The sequence below is a fragment of the Sapajus apella genome, unplaced genomic scaffold, assembly GCF_009761245.1.
Source record: "Sapajus apella isolate SASKATOON/1434 unplaced genomic scaffold, GSC_monkey_1.0 scaffold37, whole genome shotgun sequence".
Lineage (NCBI taxonomy): Eukaryota > Metazoa > Chordata > Mammalia > Primates > Cebidae > Sapajus > Sapajus apella.
This window is the reverse complement of record NW_022436977.1, coordinates 17,685,872-17,708,704: the sequence shown is the minus strand read 5'-3', so window position 1 is coordinate 17,708,704 and position 22,833 is coordinate 17,685,872. Positions and strand designations below refer to the sequence as shown.

The 22,833-nt window shown below is 39.1% G+C and overlaps 1 protein-coding gene across 11 annotated transcripts in view; it reads left to right on the top strand.

Moving 5' to 3' along the window:
• SEMA6D (semaphorin 6D) overlaps positions 1–22,833 on the top strand; it is a 552,663-nt gene that overhangs the window by 357,502 nt on the left and 172,328 nt on the right. For all 11 annotated transcript variants that reach the window (XM_032297552.1, XM_032297553.1, XM_032297549.1 and 8 more), the window contains one exon: positions 15,834–15,865. The gene's annotated coding sequence lies outside the window, so the exon portion shown is untranslated. The remainder of the gene's footprint in view (positions 1–15,833; positions 15,866–22,833) is intronic.

The following is a 22,833-nucleotide window of genomic DNA, read 5'->3' as shown; positions in this document are numbered from 1 at the left end:
GAACTTTCATGCATAATGTGCTCAGTGAATATTTGCCAAAGTAATCCCAGCACTTTGGGAGGCCAGGGCGGATGGATCACCTGAGGTCAGGAGTTCAAGACCAGCCTGACCAACATGGTGAAACCCCATGCCTACTAAAAATGCAAAAATTAGCCAAGCATGATGGTGCGCACCTGTAATCTCAGCTATTCAGGAGTCTGAGGCAAGAGAATTGCCTGAATCCCAGAGGCAGAGGTTGCAGTTAGCCAAGATCTCGCCATTCAACTCCATCCTGGGCAACAAGAGTGAAACTCTGTCTCAGAAAAAAAAAAAAAAAAAAAAAGAGTGCCTGAATGCAAATTGAATGGATGGAAATTTAGAGAGGTCAGAGCCTGGCTCTGCTTGATTTATTCAGCCCCTGGCATAGCATCTCATGCAAATAGCCATTTAATACTTGTGTTTGATGATCATGAAAGCGATAATAAAACCCTGCAAGGGATGATTGAGAATAAGGCTCTTTATTGTTGGTATCTTTTGTTGTAAACTGCCTTAAATCTGTTTTAGAAGTAGGCAGGGTACAAATAATACATGAATGAGTGGATGAGGCTTTTAGCCCCTGGGGCCTCTCTACACTTTCCAGTTCTTCTCATACCCCCAGAGCAAAGCAGCCTTCTGGGGATGGAAGGTGAAGAGAATGTTTTCATTCATGCATGTGTTCATTCAACGAATAAGTTAAAAACCAGACCGTGCTTCTCTTAAGCGATCACCTTGCTCCAGGGTTTCTAGACCAAGTGACTTCTTAAAGTTTCCTTCAAGGCTGTAATTCTTGATTCTGCTCAGAAATGTTGGGGATATTGATGAAGCGATATTGATAAGATCCCACAGGCATCAGAGATTTAGGGAATGTATCAAGCAGCAGGTCTCCATCGCCTCTCTGTCTATCTTAATACAAAAGCACTGGTGAAATTGTTTTAATTCTTTGTTTGGCATCTGTTTATGTCAAGTCATGTCTTCTCCCAACATCCAAATGAAACCTGATGTGACCTCACATAATACAGCAGATGTGTCACCTTGTAACAAACCCTGCACAAAGGTCTTACTTGACATTCAAGTGCATCAAAATGGAAATTATATATGATCAGATTTACCTTTCCTAAGCATTTTGCTTCTAGTTGTACCTAAATTATGCCAGTTGATTAAAATAGGCAATCAATGTCTGCCTGTCGGTGGTGTCTTAACTTGCTATATATACTTTTGGTAAATATCACAACATTATTTTAATCTGTAAATCGGATTTGTCAGGTCTGATTTATTTAAACGGCTCTCCTGTCCCAAATTCTCTCTGACAGCCCCAGTGTGGGAGCCTATCCTCTTCTTGAAAAGGTAATATTGCCTGGGGCTGGTTGCTAGCTTAATAGAGGCAAGGACACTGTGCAGCAAGAAATAAGAGAAAGACAGGCCACCTTTTCTATAACAAGTTTCTGCAAGCCTCCAATAGCTCAACCAAGCAGCATCTTTTCACAGAAATTAGGAGAGTACTAACTGATCTAAGGGAGAGGCCAAACACATATTATTTATGTCAATAATACCGTTGATAACAATAACAAAAATGTATCCATCATTTACTATGTGCTATGCACTGGGCTAAGTAATTTTTAAAAAATGCATTACCCTATTCAATTCCTGCAGCAACCCTATAACCAAGTACTATTTTATATATGCCGAAGCTCGAGTTGAGAAAATGCTCAGATTTGCCTGGCACCAGCCTCCAGCCCTAACCACCAGGAACAGACACACAGCATCTCTCCAAAGAGTTATGATGATTAACTGGCTTTTTAAAGGAGGGATGAGACCATGGGGGACCATTTGCTCAGGATTACATTCCTACCCAAGACCACTGTGATTCCTTCAAATTCTGTAATATTCACTTCAATAAACCTGTTAATTTGCTGTTTCTCTGCCTTTTAAAATGAGCAAGTCTTTCTACAATTAAAGAATAGACACTTACTTTAAATATTTATTAAGTATAAAAATGACAAAAGGTACCTTTTAGATGAGTTCTATAATATGCTATTTATTATGGCCTCTTAGATGTATTCATGATGTATCCCTTATTTAGTGTGCAGACAATGCCTAGCAGGCAATGAAATTCAGGGACTTCTAACAAGAAGTGATAGGGGCCTATTAGAAGATGAGAGCCAGCACTCCAATTTAGAAGATACAGCAAGGATGCCAGGGAAAATGCCAAGAACTCAGAAATCACGGTCTTGGTTTGTGTCTTTTTTGTATTGTAGGGCAGTCTTGGTTGGGCAAGGCAGTTAATGTCCCTGAGCCTTAATTAACTTATTTTTACAAAGCCGTAACTTTTTATGTACTTCACAGATTGGTTAGGAAGACCAAATACGGTCCTCTCTTTCAAAGTGCTTTGTTTGCTATGATGTATTACACAAATGCAAATAAATAAAAGGTGGTTATATTATCCAAATGGTCTCATATCCTGTCGTTGTATACAGAAGATTTTACTTTGGGAAACCAACAGCATTTTACAATGGAGTTCTATGAGTAAAGCGCCCCCCATGGCCCAACAGCTGGCTCATAGTAACAGTGATTTGTGGAATTAAATGAATTGTCTTCAAAGAAAAATCTTGTAGAACAGATGTATTCACAAGTTCCACCCCACACCCCACCCTGCAGCCGTCAATCTGTAAAGAAAACTGTTTTGCTACTTATTTTGTACTGGAACTGTATTTAAATGCAGGGTAAGATTTTCAAAATGAAGTTTGACCGGTTGTTTTTTTTTTTTTTTTTTTTTCTCACAAGACCTGCCTATGTTTGTCTTCAGCTCTCTTCTCCCTAGGGTGCTTCCAGTGGGCTGGGAAGGCTGCCAAAGGGTAGGCTAGAGGCTGAAGTCTCCAGGGAGTCTGGGTTTGAAGAAAAAGAGAGAAGAGTTATTGTAGTATAGGAGCAGCAGACGAGGAGGAGCTTCAGCATTTGCCGATTGGCTAGACCTGCTGGAGGAAGGCTCTTCCTGGTGCTGGAGGAGCTTCCTGGACACGTGGGCAGAGCAAAGCTGAAGAAGCTAGGCTGGCTGGGCATGGAGAAGGGCTCTGGGAGACAAGGTGCCCTACAAGGCCCCCTCTGCGCTACCTCACCCACCACTCATGGCTCTGTCCTGGGTTTTCAAAATGGTCCTATTACCTTCTCTATACTTCTTCCATTCAGACAGTCCCTTATCTCATCTGCTCTGGCTCCATCTTACATTTCTGCTGACTGGAGGGTCCAAACTAGTCTCTGCCCACAGCATTGCAGACCTCTCTGAAGAGCATGATTCATTGGAAAATAAAGAATCTCTGAATCTATACATATCTTACAACTGTCAGGCTTATGTTGAAGCCCTTACAGTTTGTTTAGGGTTAGCTATGGCATAGATAAGAAAACAGGTCCACTACATACGGTGCAAAATACATTCTGCCTTCAGGGATCCGAAGCCAGCACTGGCAAAAACCTTCTCTAAAGGACAACCTAGTCAATATTTTAGGCTTGGAAGGCCATGCATTCTTTATCACAGCTAATCTACCTTGTCTTTGTAAGCAGCCGTAGACCATATGAACATAGCTGTGTTCCAGTAAAAACTTTATTTTTAAACACAGGTGGTGGGGCCAGAGTTTGCTGATTGCTGGAGTGAGTAAAGCATTTTTTTCATCTTTCTTTTTTTCCTTCTTTCTTTCCTTGCTTCCTTTCTTTCTTTTTCTTTCAAGATGTCACTTCGACATTTCAGATTTCAGTAAATACCAGAATGCCTGAATCTCCTCCCTTTCTCCATTTGAGTTGTCTGGTGAGCTCACTGTTGTAGCTAAATGAGGGTTGAGTTGGCAATATGGATTTACTCAGACAGTTGCCATCTCTCTGAAAAGAGTGGCTAGGCATTTTCATGTGTGCAGCTACTTCCACAGAAAAACACAGAGGAAAGATAACTGGATGCCTAGCTAATGAAGAAATTCCCCTGACACTCCTAGAAAGACTGAGCAGAACGGGCCTCTTCTCTCCGGCTCCCTCCCACACCCTATCCCATTTATACTCGTAGTCCCTCTAATGAGAGTTGGCCAGCCCAAAGGATCCCACAGAGGACTGCAGCCATAACCCAGTCATGTCTGTCCTGTTACTCTCCAGGATTTCCTGCCCCACTCTCCTTCCTCTGCAGAGGCATTTCCTTTTCAGAGGGATAATTAACTTCAATTAAACTCCAGCTAGGCCGTTTGTCTAGGGGTCAGAATTTTAGCCTGTTCTACCCCTGTCCTTTAGAGAGTAGATCAAACTGACTTCAGCAGGTCGAATCCCTTGTATCAGCCTTTCAACTGCCTGCTCCTGCCATTCCTCTTTTGTAAGCCATGCTCCTCAAACTCAGTACTAAAAGAGTCATTACTCAGAGAAAAGTTTTGAGTTAGCACAAGAACTGCACATATCTGAAACCACAAATCAAAAATTTGAGACTAACAGAGAGCCTCCCTTGCAGGCATTTGCAATTGCAGTTTGAAGACCAGCCATCTGGATGTTGTCTCAAAGCGTGAGTCTCCGTTATGGCTCTGTCTGTGAAGGAAAAAGTAAAGTCCCTGGAAGAATTGAGAGAGTGGGAGTAGGGGTTTAGAAGGCAGTTATGCTTAGACAGGACTAGTATTTCCTGAAGGATTAAGTTTTATAGTCCCTTTGTAATAAGCAAAGTGCTGAAGAGAGGATTTATCAGTCATGATTGAAAAGCAGTGGTTCTCAATCAGGGACGATTTCTCTGCCAAGGGGACATTGGCAATGTCTGGAGATGTTTTTGGTTGCCGTAACTGTCACGGGGGTACAGTGCATACTAATGGCATCCAGTGGGTAGAAGCTAAGGATGTTGCTAAACATCCTACAGTGCACAGAACAGACCCCCGCAACAAGGTTTATCCAGTACCAAGTGTCAGTCGTACTGAGGTTGAGAAGCACTGAATGAAGGTGTTTCATGTTTTGAGCAACCCCCTACTGTGAGTGGTTAAATTCGAAGTGGATATGCTGGCTGAGTCACATGAGGGTCCCCTCCCGGGTATGCGCATGGCTAGACAGCAGAGGGCACCACTCCTGCCATACCACCTCCATTCTGGTGGCAAGAAAGGGTACATGGATGGGGAACACTTTCATGTTCCTGCCCTGATGCTGGTAAGGGAGTATGTTTCCACCGTGCTTTGCATGGTCAGGGAGATGGGACAGAAGCTGAGAGGCTGGCTCTGACTCTGGCAGAGCCCCTGATCCTGCTCTAGCCCCTCCTGACTCTGAGTGTGGGCTCTCCCCTGGACCCTGCTGACAAAGCAGGTGCTTGCCCTCCCTGTGGTCCTCTCCTAAGCCTCCTGAGCCGTGGGTTCCTTGGCCGTGTTTCTCTTCCTCTTCCAATCCAATCCTACCCACCTTCCATCTTTAAAATACTCCAAGTTTCTGGCCTGCCTGCTGATGTCCACCTTCTTTACTTTGTAGGGATTTAGTGAATTTATTCTGACATACATGTTTCCTTGGTCATTTCAGTGGACTTCAGGGAGGCACAGAGGTAGAGGTATTGGCTAAGGGACCCCTGCAGAACAACTCATCCACCAGTTGCACACCGAGGCAGTCACTGGTGACCTTACAAAAGCAGTGTCAGTATAGTGTGTTGGCAGAAGCCAGATTGTAGTAGGTTGAGTAGATCTGAGTAAAGAAAGGCATTTTGGTTATCTATAGCTATGGGACAAACTACCCTAAAACTTAGTGGCTTAAAACCTCCATTTAGTATTATCTTTCACAGTTTTGTGGGTTGATTGGGTCCATTTAGATGGTTCTAGATTGGAGTCTGTTTTGGGCTGAATTGTTTTCCTTCAAAAGATATGTTGAAGTCCTAACCCCCATTCCCTCAGAATGTAGCCTTATTTAGAAATAGGGCCTCTGTAGGTATAATTATCTAATATGAAATTGTAATGGAGTATGATGGGCTGTGAATACCGTCTGACTGATACCCGTGTAAGAAGAGGAGGGAGACACATACAATGCCATGTGACGACAGGGGCAGAGCTCGGGCTGATCCAGCTGCAATCCAAGGAATACCAAGGATCAATGCCCATCACCAGAAACCAGGAAAAGGCAAGGAAGGAGTCTACCCAGAGTTCAGAGGGAGCATGGCCCTGCCAACACCTTGGTTTCAGACTTCTCACCTCAAAAACTGTGAGGAAATAAATTTCTTCTTTTGTAAGCCACCTGGCTGGTGGTACATGATATGGCAGCCCTAGGGGACTAGTACAGAATCTCTCCTACAGTTGCAGTCAGATCTTGACTTGGGCTGGAATTAATTTGTCTTAGTCCATTCCTGGTGCTATAACAAAATCCCTTAGGTCAGGTAATCCATAAACAATAGAAATTTATTTCTCACAGTTGTAGATGTAGGGAAGTTCAAGGTCAAGGCACCAACAGATGCAGGTGAGGACTTTATCCCTGCTTCATAGATGGCGCCTGGTTGCTGCATCCTCATGAGGTGGAAGGAAAGGAAGGACAAAAGCAACTAACAGACTCCCTCTGTTCTTTTCTTATATCAGGGCACTAATCCCATTCATGACATGGAGCCCTCATAACCTACCCACCTCCTGAAGGCCCCACTTCTGAATATTATTGCATTGGGGATTCAGTTTCAACATTAAAATTGGAGGGACACACACATCCAAGCCAGTAGCACAACTGAAAGTACTATGGGGTTGTGTGTCCAGAGGCTTCTCCACATGACAGGTGTTTCAGCTGAGGTGATAGGAACTGCTGGGGCCTGGCTGGGGATTGTTGTCTTGCTCCTTGCAGCCTTTCCACACAGCCAGGTGTGTTGGACTTTTCTACATGGCAGCTAGCTTCCCCCAGAATAAGTGTTCCGGGAGACCCAGATGGAAGGAAAAAGTCTTTTTTCGACCTAACCTCAAAAGTTACACAGTGAGCGAGGGGCTATGAGACAATAGACTCCAGAATTTAATTAATGGGTCAAACCTTAGACTGTAGGAAAAAACACCTGTTTCAATATAATAGGAGAGATGCAGATGAGGATGGATAGAAACACAGCAAATGTGTGGATGGAGAATGACTTAGGGGAGTGGGTACAGCAGGTTCAGGATGGTGAGAGAATTCTTATGTATTTGCATCTAGAGTCTCTGTGTCTGAAGAAGCAAAGTTATCTGCTGACACTGGTAAGAAAGAAGTATGGTAGGAGAGAGAGCTTGGAGAGAGTGACATTTGGAAAGAGCTACAGTGAGGAATGGGAAAGAGAGCTAACTACAGTAGCATACACCACAAGACACTAACATCTGTCACTGTTAAATGATAAATTTTGGAAAGGGGAATGAGAATGAAGTCCAGAGGGAGCAGTTGTTTCCTGCTGTCAGTGGCATTCTTACTGACATTTCCTGAGTTTTCCAGCCCTAATCTAGGTCTCCAGCAGTCAGTGTACTAGATGTTATTTCTGAAATCAATGTAATGGAAGCTGGGAAAATATGATCACTGTTTCATAAGTACATTTCATTAAAAATCAATATCTTCATATTTCATAGGCCACAAGAGAAGGGAAGAAAAATGTGAAAAATAGTTCAAACATTTCATCTAAACATACTTAGAGAATACCTTACTCTGTCTTTGTGAACCAATCCTTCCATATTTCCCTTCGTGGCGTTCTACTATATTTAAAGTAGGAAAACAGTACCTAACATATGAATTTTCCTGACTTAGACTGCACAGATTAATTCTATCTCATCCCAGAAAATAGTCATGCATAGTTCATTTTGCTGTGGTTGATTGGCTGGGTGTGGGTGAGAGGCAAACCCATCTTCCTCAGTGTTAATTTCAGTTGTGTTAAGTGTGGCCATTTTTGTCAATGATCATGGAGTGAGTTTCTGTGATTAGTCATTTAACTGTATGGTAATTGCAAGCTAAATAGAGTGTTTACAACAAACTCCTTGGTTTAGAGATGGAGACCTTGTCAAATTGTGTCCTATGAAAATTACATAAATAAAAATTTGCATCTAAAAGGGCCCTTCATGAAAATTATGAAAAGATTGTGGAATTTTTATTTGCTTCATGTAGTAGCTCTGTAATTGACAAATGAATTGTAACTGTAGTCCATAATACATTATATCCAATGATTATTCAGCATAACTGCATATATATTGCTTTGCTCATTATGAAAAGTAACAATGTTGGCAATCACGTTAATTGTTTTTCTTATCAGATTAGTGATAAAGTGCCATAATGAACATAACCTTCCAGAACGTATTCACTGATGGAATAAACAAAGCTAGGTCTTGGCACAGTACGGATCATACAAAGACAGATTTGCCTTTTTGTCTCTTCCGGAGAGCCACCACAGTACCACTCATTTCTGTGAAGTGTCCCTGACTCTAACTTGGCATGGAATTTCAAGAATATTCATTACTTTTTGTCTCATTATTAGCCCAAAGAAGATCTATATACTGTGAATCCAAATAGAGAATTACATGACAATTTCTAAAAATGACTTTAACTGAAGTTTCTGGGTTTGGACAATTGCCTGGAAAGACTTTAACCTTTTAAATAATCAGGAAAAGCTTTAAACACCAGATATTCTCCCTTCTTTCAAATTTTTTAGGAAAAGATTCCAGGGTGAAGTGGTGTATTAGTCTGTTCTTGCATTGCTATAAAGAAATACCTGAGACTGAGTAATTTATAAAGAAAAGAGGTTTAATTGGCTCATGGTTCCATAGGCTATACGAGAAACATGATATTGACATCTGCTTCCACTTCTAGGGAGGCCTCTGTAAATTTATAATCACGGTGGAAGGGGGAGTAGGTGCATCACATGGCCGTAGTGGAAGCAAGAAAGAAGGGGGACGTGGAGCTACATTTAAACAACCAGGTTGCATGAGAACTCTATCACAAGAACACTGCTAAGGGGATGGTGCTAAACCATTCATGAAGGATCCACCCCCATGAGCCAGTCACCTCCCGCCAGAGCCCCAACTCCAACACTGGGGATTACAATTCCACATGAAATTTGTATGGGGACACAGATCCAAACCGTGGCAAGTGTCATCACCGTTGACAATGTCTGAGGGAATTTTTATTCAGCAGTGCATAGACATCATAATTCACATCTCCTGTGCAGCAAGAGCGACAGATGCTATCAAGGCTTAAACACTATGAAAGATAATATTTGTTTCTCTACAGAACTGAAATTACTATTATAGAACTCATTTTTCTCATTTTCCCTAGGTACAAACAAATTTCTTGCTTTAAGAAGAGAAAGTTCATTTCTTTTGCCCTGGTCCCAGGTTTGGTTGGTTGTTTTCTTTTCCTCTTTTTTCCTGTTCCTTTTGCTCTTTAAAGGCCAGTACTTACTCTGAAAATAATTTTCTATTTCTGAAGTTAGCATACCCATCACCTTACTAACAACCAAGACACTTCCATGTGTGTTTCTCAGGGATGCCTGCAGGTAAATTGTAAGTAGGTGGTTAGTGACAATCATTATATCATTGCAAGGATTTGCAGGAGACATTCAATTGTTTATGCTTTAAATCAGCCATTTTTGGGTACCCATCAGGTACTAGGCTCTATGCTTCAGGATATGAACTACCCAGAACAAAGTAGGCATTGAATGTTTATTAAATAAGTGGCAGTACCTGCTTCCACGAAGCTCCCAGTCTAATGAGGGAGGTGGGCTTTTACATACAATATTATAATTTATAGATTGATGAATATTCTAAAATAGTTAGAAATAGCCAAAACTGAAGCACAAGGAAGAAAGTAACCGAGTTTGGGAAGACTGAGGAAGGTCCCACAGAAATAGTGTTTGGGGTAGATTTTAAAGGAAGAGCAGATGTTTGTCAGGTGAAAAGAAGGTTGGAAGAATGGTGTTTGAGGGCATGATTGTATTTGTGTGTAGAGGAGTATGGACACAGGCATTCCAAGCAAGGGTAATGGCATGTGTAAAGGAATGGAGGCTGAAGCAGTTTAGCAGATCCTGGAAACAGTGTTCACTTTTGCTGGAATCTAGGAGATACCCAGGTAAGGGGCTAATTGAGAAGAAAGATAGGTGCCAGATGTTGAAAGAAGCTGTACCTTAATTGCAGAGTTTTGGGCTATGCTGATAGGAATCAAATGATGGTCTAGTAAAAAAGAGACAAAAATCACATTTATTTTAAAAATCATTTCACCATTGAGGTTAATGTCAGCTGTAGGCTTGTTATACATGGCCTTTATTGTATTGAGGAACATTCCTTCCATACCTAGTTTGTTGAGAGTTTTTATCTTGAAAACATGTTGAATTTTTCATCAAATGCTTTTTCTGCATCTAATGAGATGAGCATATGGATTTTGTCCTTAATTTGGCTAATGAGATACATCACATCTATAGATTCACATATGATGAACCATCCTTGCATGCCTGGATAAATTGTACTTGATCATGGTGAATTACCCTTTTAATATGCTGTTAAATTCAGTTTACTAGTGTTTTTGTTGTTGTTGAGGATTTTTACATCAATGTTCATCAGGGATATTGGCCTGTAGTTTTCTTTTCTTTTAATGTCCTTGTCTGGCTTCGGTATCAGAGTAATGCTGGACTCGTGAAAAGAGTTACAAAAGAGTTTCTCTTTCTTTAATTTTTAGGGAACACTTGGGAAAAATTGGTATTAGTTCTTCTTTAAATGTTTGTTAGAATTTGCCCAGGAAGTCATCAAGTTCTGGGCTTTTCTTTGATGGGAGAATTTTTATTATTAAGTCAATCTCCTTATTATTCATCTTTTCAGATTTTTACTTTTTTCTTGATTCAGTGTTAGTAAGTTGTAGGTGTCTATGGTTTGCCCATTTCTTCTAGTTATCCAATTTGTTGACATAGTATTCTTAAGATCAGGAACAACACAAAGATGCCCACTTTAACCACTTCTATTCAATATAATACTATAAGTCCTTGCCAGAGAAATTAATCAAGGGAAAGAAATAAAAGGCATCTAAGTAAGAAAGAAAGTAGTAAAATTGTTGCTGTTTGCTGACAACATGATCTCATGTATACAAAACCCTAAAGACCCTATCAAAAAAATTATTAGAACTGAAAAACATACAGTAAAGTTGCAGGATACAAAATTAACACACAAAAAGCAGTAGCATTTCTATGCAGTAACAACAAACTATCCACAAAAGAAATTTAAAAATTTTATTCACAATAGCTACAAAAACTAATATATCTAGGAATACATTTAACCAAAGAGCTGAAAGATTCTCTACAATGAAAACTATAAATCATTGATAAAAGAAATTGGATAAGACACATATACATATATTCTGTCTTTATGTCTTGGAAGAATTAATATTGCCAAATGTGCATGCTACCCAAAGCAATATACAGATTTGATGCAATTCCTATAAAAATTTCAATATCATTTTTTACAGAAATAGAAAACAAAACCTTAAAATTTCTATGGTAATACAAAAAACACCAAATAACCAAAGCAATCTTGAGCAGGATAAGCAAAGCAGGAGACATCACACTATTTGACTTCAAATGATATTACAGAGCTATAGTACATAGAACAGTATCATATTGGCATAAAAATAGAAACATCAACCAATAGAACAGAATAGGGAACCCAGAAATGAACTCACACATGTATGGTCCATTAATTTTCAATAAAAGTGCCAAGAACACAATCAGTAAAGGACAGTGGTTTTAACAAAGAGTGTTGGAAAAACTTTATATCCATATGCAGAAGAATGAAATTAGATCTATATCTCTCTCCACATTCAGAAATAAAATAAAAATGGATTAAAGGTCAAATGTAACTTCTGAAACTGTAAAACTAACTAGAATAAAACATAGTAGAAAAATACTGTGCAACATTGGTTTAGACAATTATTTTTTCCATTTACTCAAAAAGCTTAGGAAATAAAACCAAAAATAGACGAAAGGCATTACATCAGACTAAAAATCTCCTCCCTAGCAAGCAAACAACAGAGTGAAGATAAAACCTATAGGTTGAGAGAAAATATTTGTAAGCAATACCTCTGATAAAGAGTTAATATCCAAAATATGTAAGAACTCAAAAACTTAATAGCAAAAATAAGTCAATTTCAAATGGGCAACAGATATATGAAAAATGCTCAACCTCAGTAATCATGAGGGAAATGATGAGATATTACTTCCCACCTCTCAGAATGGCTAATAATAAAAAGCAATGAAAGATAACAAATGTTGGTGAGAATAGGAGGAAAGGAAATCCTTGTACACTGCTGGTGGGAATGTAAATGAGTATAGCCATTATGGAAAACTGTGTGGAGGTTCCTCAAAAAACTAAAAACAGAATGACAGTATGGTCCAGCAATTCCACTACTGGGTAGATAGTCTAGGACTTAAAATTAGTGTTTTGAAGAGATAGCTACACTCTCATGTTCATTACAGCATTATTGACTGTGTCCAAGATGTGGAAATAAGTATCAATGCAGGGATAAATGGATACAGAAAATGTAAAATATATACACAATGGAATACTATTCAGCCCTAAAAATGAAGAAAATCTGTTTTGTGAGGCAACATGAATGAACCTAGAGGACATGATATTAAGTGAAATAGATCAGGCATATGAGGAGAAAAAATTACATGTTCTCACTTATATATGGAGTCTAAAATAACAAAACTCATATAAGCAGAGAATAGATTGGTGATTACCATAGGCTGGGTGCGGAGAGTGTGGGGAATGGGGGAGATGTTGGTCAAAGAGCAGAAAGTTGCAGTTAGACAGCAGGAATAAATGATAACTATTTAAGTTGATTGATATGAGATTAGTTTGCTTCAATCATTCCACATCATATATGTATATAATAACATCACTGTTTACCCCATGATTATATGTAATTATAATGTATCAAAAAGAAAATTAAATTTTAAAAAAACCTAAATTTAAAAAGATTACTCTGTTCAGTGTTTCCTAGGGTAAATAACTTCTTTAAATGATAGATGAAATAAAGGTAACATTTTTCTTTATTTCAAAAGAACTCTGAATTTATAATATTGTGCATTAAGAATCTCTGAAAGGAGATTATACTAAAAAGCATCCAGCACCACCACCTCTTTATTCTAAAACCAGGAAATCTCAAGGGGTGATAACATTGTGTTCATTATCATTTATGCAAACTGTATGTCTGTTGGAAAAGGCCATTCCACACTCAAATATTTCCTGTCACATATTTGGGCACACTGGTGACTTCATAATATTAATATAATTAGAGATTGAAAGGTTTGTGCTGTCCCAAGCAAAGCATGAAGTGTTTCATGAATTGGTGGAAAATTAGGATCAGCAGGATACCGTGTGTCCATTTCAGTGTTTTGGTTCTAGGCAACTCCAAGACAGCACATGATTGATTATGATTAATTGTATTTACTTACATAGTTCTCTTTGTGGATATTTTCATCTGAACTGGGAAAACACAAAAATTAGGCAGACACCTATGAGTTATTCAAGCTGATGGTTAAAATAGCACATTAATATTTCAGATTATTCTCCTGTATAAAATAATCCTAAAGTTAGTTCATCTCTCTGCATAAAAGCATCTTTACCTGAAAAACTTAAAAAGCTTGGGCTAAATTTTTTTTAAGTCTTTCTGCTATAAGTGGTAAGGATTCTGTTACTTACTTAACCAGTTAATGAGGATCACATTAATTAGAGCGTGTATCACCTAAGCTTTCTCCTTTTTTCAGTAATTTACAGATCACCAAGTCAAAGTAATGCTTATGGCAGATCAGACATCTGTTTGGAAACCATAAAGAAAAACAATAGCAAATAATAAACGGGTTATACTTAAATACTAGTTTTCTCAAATTTAAATATTTATTGAGTAAGTACTCTGAGATGAGATACTAACTTAAAACACTTTTCCTCTCAAGGCTTGACACTTAGCACAGCCTGAGGTCACTTTTTATATCGTCCTAAGTCTGTGTTTCCCAAAATGTGGTCATGAGACCACCTACCTAATCATTCGCTGGAAAAGCTTATTGATGAACATTCCTGGGTGCTAATCCTTTAGGGATGCAGATTTCACAGAACAGTGTTAGAGCTCAGGAATCTGCATTGTTAATAAACTCCGCAACAAAATCTCATGTGCACACATTTAAATATCACCTTCTCCAAGATGTAAATCGCTGTACTGGGAGTATGGCCAAACAAATAGTAGAAGAGGGTCTGAGGTAAGATCACCGTAACAGGGAATTAATAGCACTATGTTCTGGTAAGCTCCCCTCACTTCATTCTAGCCAGTGGCAAGGAAGTCACTGCTCCTCTGTTTCACCCCTTGTCTTGTCTGAAAGGTAAACAAACTTCGCACTTAGAGAAGCCTTTTCTAGAAAGTAGTTTCACCAACAAGTGGGGGAAGGGAGCAACAGAGGTTGGAGACCTAATGGGGGAAGACTGGCCTTTATTTTTCTCAAAAAGTAGATGGAGTTTGGAGAAACTCCAAGGTGATTCCAGGGTTCATTGTATAAACTATCCAGATGGATTTAGAGATGATAATATGATTACATTTGGAACTAAGGCAAATAACCAGTACACATATGACAACTCAATACAACTTAAAACACAGCCATTTGATTTTTAATGAATACAAGAATTTTAATATGCTTTCAGACCTGTTTTTTTTTTTCTATTTTCTTCTATTTTTGAAGTTCTCTGTATTCTTGAATGTGGACTTTTTTCTTTTATAAATCCAGTTCACTAATGCCTACAAAGCTCTGTTTCTGTCCTATGGCTAAGAATATTCTAGGTGAACTAATCAATCAATTTTTGCCCATTAAGAAAGAGCAGGAAAATAAAAAGAATCCTAATCTTTTGATGGATTTGCTAGTTGTTTGCTAAATACTTTCTTTTTTTAATGGCGAAACACCAAGAGGAGAAGCAGGCTTACACCTTAAGGAGAAGAAAAGCTTCCAGTTTCCCAGGAGTTTGTAACATTTGGGGAATTTGTAGCATTTGGGGAATTTTTTTTTCAAATCCTGGAGTATTGGTCAACATAGCATCACTTGGTGATAGTGGTGTTATTTTTAGTTATGTCTTTCTAGCCCAAGTTGGAACATGAGTATATTTAAAATGTAGACTAAATGCTTTTGCAAAACAAACTAAGAACCAGGCACACTGTTTAGCTTAACTGAGTACCTAACTCTGCAATAACTTTTGCACAGTGTTGTTCAAAATATCTTCCTTCATTTTTCACATGCTTTGCCTTATATTATACAATTGATGGAGTAACTTATTTATTCTTTAAGATCAGAAACTTCCAACTTGTTATTTCCAGGTTCTGGATATTATACGACTGAACCTATTGGTAATGTGTGTTCTTCCAGCCTAATTGTTAAATGAGAGAAGTTCATGAAGAAAAATGAGATATGATGTTGCATTTCATGAAACAGCTGTCTCAGTCCAAAGAAATGTTTCACTTATCTGTAGAAGATAAAATAAGACATAGCTGACCAGAGATCAAGTTTTAAACATTTAACAACCAAAAATATAAATAAATAAAAATGTTTCACAAGTATAGTTTCTAGCCTACTATGTTGTTTTACTCAGGTCTATTGGTGGATGCTTTTCCTCAGCTGAACATATTCCTATTAGTGGAGTTCAATAGAGAAATAAAATTCAGGTTAGAACCCAAGTTAGCTTCAGCCATTCTATTACTTCAAGAGGTACATAAAATTAGAGAATGACAATTTGGTTTACTAAATTAATAAGCACACCACAGCTATGTTTAACTCAATATTGTGGTTTTTTTAAAGGTCAGAAGTAATAGAAAATCAATCCGTTTCTCTTTTCTTTTTTCAGGTTTTTGACCAGACAAGCCAACGTTTTTCAAGGTAAACAACATTATACTATTCTTCAATTTGCTGGCAAAATCCAGCAAATTGTTATTGGTTTTAGATAAGTTTGTGGTGTTTGTCGTGAGTGAGACATTCAAATGGTGCTTAGAATTCGAGTTTACTGGTGATGTTAGTGCTGAGAGCATGCTGTGACTATTGCTTGACTAAGTACTGGACATAGTCAAGAAAAAAGAGAGAGAAGAGAGAGAGAGAGAGAGAGTATGTGTGTGTGTCTTTTTCTTGCCCAATTAGCCCTTTTATGATACAGCAGACTCTTTGTCTCTGATGTTCAAAGACAGAAGAAGGTTTCTTTGTGAGCAGCTGTGGCAGGGCCTTGCACCTCTCCAAAGCCTATTTTGGAAGAATTAGAAAGCAAAGTGCCCACAGCACAGCCCTAACCTTTCAGCTTTGGTGAGGCCTTCCTGTCCAACTCCAGCAGGAGAGTATTAGCCAAGTTGTTTAACTTTCCAGGAGTATTTGTAAAAATTAGCAATTGAGGATGTGTTAATCATATTAAAGAACATAATGGGGATCCTTTTTATTTCATTAGAAAATCAGAATGCATTTGATGTGCACCATCTGGTTTGTGAATACAGGAATAAGTTTTCAAAAGGGCACATTTCCAAGTTCTATGTTTCATATGCTTCAGAGGGAAAAACCTGTAAGCAGCTCTATTTTTAATGAGAGCAATGCTAAAGCTAATAAGATTGGGGTGGATTTCTAGTATGTGCCATTTCTCCTAAACTACATGTGTTTGCAATACGTTTGGCAGACATGTCCTGTTGAGAGGCTGGGCTTCCAATTGAAAAATTTAAAGTTCTCCATGTGTTAATTGGAGAATAGGGAAATCCATCATTGTAATAGAGCAGCTGGCTTCTGAGGTATTAATTATGGGTCCATCTACTCCTAATGACTATTATTTTAAAGTTATCTCCTGTTGTTTACTATGTTAATTCTAGAGACTGTAAGTTTTCAGATCACGGAAAAAGTCAAGTTAAACTTCATAATATATTGTATGCTTTTTAAAAAAATGTCCTTTAGATGCAGTCACTGTTTGTACATAATAAGCAGAACCAAAATAATAATAAAATGCCAGGTTTACTGTTGCTACCCCCATATTGAGTTCTTAAAATATATTTTTTATTTGAAGAAAAATATAGCTCTGGAATACAGTCATTTTGCTGTATGAAACGGAAACATATTTGGATCACAAACCTGCTTTAGAGGTTTGTGAAACAGTTTAGAAACTGAAGTTCCTTCAGTTTCTTCCATAACTTTTATAATTCTATACAGTAACAGGATTTGTGAGGCGATATAATGTTCTTCTTAACCTCTCAGTAATTGGAAGCATCTTCTGTATGTATTCCACAAGTCCAGCTCATGCTGATGAAGGAAGTATAATTACATTACAGGCAATCTCATCTAAGGTAATTACAATTGTCACCGTCAATCCAATTAAACAGGATAACTAACTCTACTGAGTCAGAAGCGCCATAAAGCTTTCTGACTAAATCCAGCCTTTGGGATAAGGGTGTGATTAGAATTTTGAGAATTTTCATTTGCTAAAATACTGTTGCTTATGCAAATAGATAACAACGTTGGGAGAGGGGACTGGTGAGGAGAGATTGGATATAGGCAGGCTTTCATTTTTCATTTACTGATCAATTTCTTATTTCTAAGCCAGAAATCCCTGTAGATTCTCAGCATTAAAGCTTCAGGCCACACATCACTGTGGAAAAGTTACCCTAGCATCACAGCATCCTAATACTCTACTGTTCCCATCTGGCCCCTCGTCCCGAATCACGCCTGGATCTCATTATTGCTCAGAGACCTTTCATCTTGTTCCAGTTGTAAAGATGCAAAACACCATCTCCTGAGCTCCATCCCTGTCTTTGCAGGATGGAGGAAGTTGGCTCAAGTAACAGTCCCCCACCCCGAGACTCTTGCACCGGTTTGTGCAGGGTCAGGGTGGGAGGCAACACAGAACATCACTAAGAATTACAGAGGTATAATGACAAGTGGGTAGAATGCGCTTCGCATAGATTTTACCTCCGTCTCTATAGTCCAGGCAGGAGGACAAGCTTTGGGTAATAGAACTGAAGAGAATGAGAAATGGGAATGATATTGGCCACTGTGACTAAGACTGATAAAGGGCCCAAGTGAGATGACATATGCTTTCATTGGATGATACACTATGTGAAGATACTGCTGTTTTCTTTATGGTTATTCGTATATAAAGAGATAGAGGAGATAAACTTCTTGGTCGGGGGTAGGAGGGGAGAATCTGCAATGTGATGTCAATGGCTCCCTTAGTCACCACTCAGCATCATCTCTCAGAAGGCCACATCCTGGCTTTTCTGTCCTGCAGCTGAAACCTTATGCCTGTCCATTTCTTCTTATGCATTTTTCACGCCTCTCACACCCCTTGCCACTCATGGAAGCCTCTTCTCTTTGTCGCCATAGGAACTTCCACTCCTGGTTTAGAACTTACCTCCTTCAGGAAGGCAACTCTCACTGAAGTGGGGGAGCGGGGTAGAGAAAAGACTAGGTAGGAAGAGAGCTGAGCTCAATTTTATAATCCATGACTAACTGGCTCTGACTTTCCGAGCAAGTTGCCAAAGCTAGCTGAGTCCCAGTACCTCATCTGTAAAATGAAGATGTTACCATCTGTCCAACCAACCTCATTTTACTTAACTTCATTGTGAGTCTCTAAAATGAAGTTATGGATGTGCAAAAAGTCGCTCATAATTTATAAATTCCATACAAATATAAGGGAATATATATAAAATTGTTATTATTAAGTCCTCTCCCCCTCACCCCGATTATTTCCTTCTGTTGATTCCCACAGCCGTTGCAATTTAAATGGTACTTCTTAAAATGCCCTCTTTTATTTCCTGGTTTATTGTTTCTGTACTTTCTGTTTCCTTTTGAGTGTCAAAGAACCTGAAGACTGGCACTATGTTGCTTACTTCTTTTCTGTTTTTCCCAACATTTATTTTCTGACCCCCTGAAATGGAGTGATTTGTTGAGGCATTGTATAGTAATGTATACTATCTTTAATTTTTCTCCTACCATTGCAAGCATACAGCCCAGCTTAGTCTTGAAGAAGTCATGCTGCAGCATCAGACATCAAGCATAGGAAGGGCCCAGATAGGAACCAGAGGCAGAAGCCCTCCTTGATGCTCTTGGCAATGACTAAGACCATGACCTGACCTTGGGAGATGGAGAGGAGGGAGTCTCATAGTTTCTGAAATTGGGTTTCTTATCTTTCTGATAGGATAGAGGTCAGAAACCAAATTAAGGAAGGAGACATTTCTTGCACATCCAAGTTTGTGGACTAAAGCTTTACATAAAGACAGTGCTTAACACATAATTGTTATTACAGGATGCAGCTCCCAAAGTTATTCTAGAATCCATCAGCTCAGATAAACGTAAGAGAAAAATAGAGCCTAGAAAGTATTGAGCTATTTCACTTCTTCGGGGTAAAAGTGGGCATCCTTCCACTACTTATTGAAAGGATAAGCAGGGATATGCTAATAACTTGGATGAACATTATGTATAAAATAGTCCAGGAGAGGTCGTGAAATTTGAAACTCTGTGAGATTGAATTAACTATTTTGAATATTCATAATTTTCATTAACATACAATATATATTACCCTTACAATATTTGTTGTGTTTAACATTCAGAGGATAATTTGTTAGATTCTTTCTCTTTAAAAACTTTAAGATCCATCCTTGGTGTATTTTATGACAACGCCTTTAAAATGGAGTAGCTGTAAGGTATTATTCACTGTAATAGTTATCTACTGCTGTGTAACAAATTGCCCTGAAGTTTCACAAACATGTACTTAAAACAAACATATACTGTCTTACATAGTTTCTGAGGGTCAGGAATCTGAGAGCAGTTTTGTGCAAGGTCTCTCAGGAGACAAATCTAAGATGTTGGTACCTCAGGCATCTGAATGCCTGGGTAGCAGTGGAGGGTCCACTTCCTCAAGGGCTCATTAACGTGGCTGTTGGCAGAGGCCTCTGCTGCTCATTAGCTATTGCCAGGAGGCTCAATTCCTTACATGTTAGCCTCTCCATAGGCCACTTGGGTGTCCTTAAGACATGGCATCTGACTTATTCCACAATGAGTGATCTGAGACAGAGAGAAAGGATCAGAGAGGAAAAGAGAACAAGCAATAAATCTAAGATGTTTTTACTCATACCGACCAATTCAGACGCCAACTGGGTGTCCAACAATTCTATTCAATTCTGATACCAATTCCCAGAGTTAGCACAGACACCCCTGGGTCAAGGGCTTAATCCCACAAGACTGCCCCTACTTCAGATGCCAACTGCAAATGGAGTGCCCAGTCTACTCTTCAGGGATCAACACCACCACCACTCAGACATTTCCGAGACCACACCCTCGGTTTCTTCCAGGAAGCCCAGGATCAGTAATTTACTAGAATTATTCACAGAACTGAGGAAAACACTTTACTTGCTATTGGAAACTGATGCTTGGTGCCACAAAGAAAAATCAGCACTGAGACAGGATTTCTCAACAAGCAATTTTTACTTCCTAGACTGCAGGAAGGGTACTCTCGCTAGCTGTCTTGCCAGAAGAGTCTGATGAACAAAGGAAAAGCAAACATATTTATCCCTTACGTATTTGGGGTTGTCCTTTCAGCTATGCCTGATCTCCATTGGTTGGAACCAGACCTCACAATCTAAACTAAAACCTGATTGGCTAATAACTTAAAACTTTTCTAAACAGGTAAAAGCAATGTTGAGGGCTGGGACATGCCTGTGCACATGTCCAGCACAGATATCTTGGTTAAAGTACAAGGACATAGAATATACTATATGCCTGTAAGCATGGCACGTCTAACAGACATAGGATAGGGCTTAACAAAGTTATTAGCACACTTATGATTTATTCTTTTTTTTATGATTTATTCTTTAACAAGAAAGGAAACTTTGAAGAGGAACTTTTACTTCCTACACTTGTTATTACAAGTTTACTGTAAAAGATACAATTCAGGAACAGCCAAATGGAAGAGATTCATAGGAGGTATGGGGGTTGGGGACTTGCATGCACTCTCCATGTGCACCACTCACTCCTCCATGTATTCACAAACCCGGAAGCTCTTCCAAACCCCCATTGTTTAGGGGCTTTTATGGATGTTTTATTAACTAAGCATAATTAATTATATACTGACCGTTCATGATTAACTCAATTTCTAACCCCTTTTCTCTCTAGGAACGTTGGGGGTTGAAGCTGAAAGTTCCAAGCTTCTAATCACGGCTTGGTCTTTCTGATGACCTACCTCCATCCTGAAGCTATCTAGAGGCTCACTAAGAGTTGCCTCATTAGAACAAATAGTCTCCTATCACCCTACTACTCTTTTTTTTTTATATGGAGGGGGTGGTGCAGGGCAGATTTAATTTACATAGTAGTGACTCAGGGCCTAGTTAGAGCTGGTGGAGTTGGGGAATCTATAACCCTAGATAGCATCCCTCCACCCCTTCCCCCAGGAAACCAGTCCTCACTACACTTGGATGGGGCTTTCTGGGTTGTACAAAGGATAGTCCAGTTGAAAGGAGACAGAGATCTGAGAAATAAGGCTGTCCCCAAGTCAGGGGAAGTCCAGGCCTGGAGGTATTGGCTGTGCAATTGTCCAGAGGTTTGAGGAAACAGGGGTTCCCAGGGTTTTAGGAGTTCTGTGCCAGGAACTGTGGACAAAAACAGATATCTTTCTTATTCTACTGCAAAGTCACCGTACCTTTTATGACTAGCTTCAGAAGTGACATGCCATCACTTCTGCTGTATTCTCTTGGTCACAAACACCAATTCTGATAAAGTGTAGGAGGGAACTACACAAGAACATGAATACCAAGAGGCAGGAATCATTGGAAGCCATGTTGGAGGCTGGCAACACATCCGCCATGATTTTTCTTCCTATATCTACAGATGTTTCGAAGAAGTCTGGTGTCCCCTTGAATGTGGTTGGAATATGCTCATAATGTGATTTCTTGGCTAAATGATAGTATGTTATCTATTTACATCACTAAACTCTTGGTGGCCCTTTCACATGTGAGCTGTTGAAACAAAGCTTGCTCAAAATTCTCACTGGAATCCCCAAGGCCTAAAAATGGACTGTGTGTCCCATTCAGACTTCTGAAGGCAGCCTCTGGCAATGGAAAGATATCTGGCTAAATCACAGGACCTGGGCTGCACTAATACTCTTGCTGCTGAATTGTGCCATGACCTATGATTTACCATTTTTAAAATCCTAGAACCAGGAGAGATGATCTACATTGAACGTTTTTGTGCTAAATTAGAAACTAGTCTAAGAAGGCTCAAATAAAATTGTTTGATAATTATGATAAGGACCTCATCAGATGTCTTTTGGTAAAGGTGAGATCAAGGGTCTTGCAATATGTTTAGTTGATTTGTAGAACTTACTTTTCTTTTTAAAAAGGAGTTTATTAAAATCATATATGACCTACCCAGTCAGCCACCACATACTCCAATTGACCCTCAAAGTGGTATCTCTGGCATGACATTTTATAATTGACCAGCATTATTAGATCACAGATCGTATAACTAACGAGCAACCTTAGAAATGTCCTACTTTCTCAATTTATAGATAGACAAATGGAGGTTCATCAAGACTGATGACTGTCTCCAGGTGGCAAAGCAAGCTAGTGGCAGCAGCATTGTGTAACTCAGAACGTCTGGATCCTTGTCCCTTTCCACCTGCCTACTATACCAAGTAGTTGGTGTGTTTTTCCTCTATCACACTGAGTAAATATCTGCTTATCTTTTATTTAAAACAAACCGACATACAGTTTGAGAAGGAAAGCATTAATGGCTTGAAGGGAAAAGTGCCAATGTGTTTAAGAAAATATTTTCATTCAGTAGCGCAGTCCTAATTAAGATGCAGTCCTGTTTTATAAACCTTGCAAACGCGT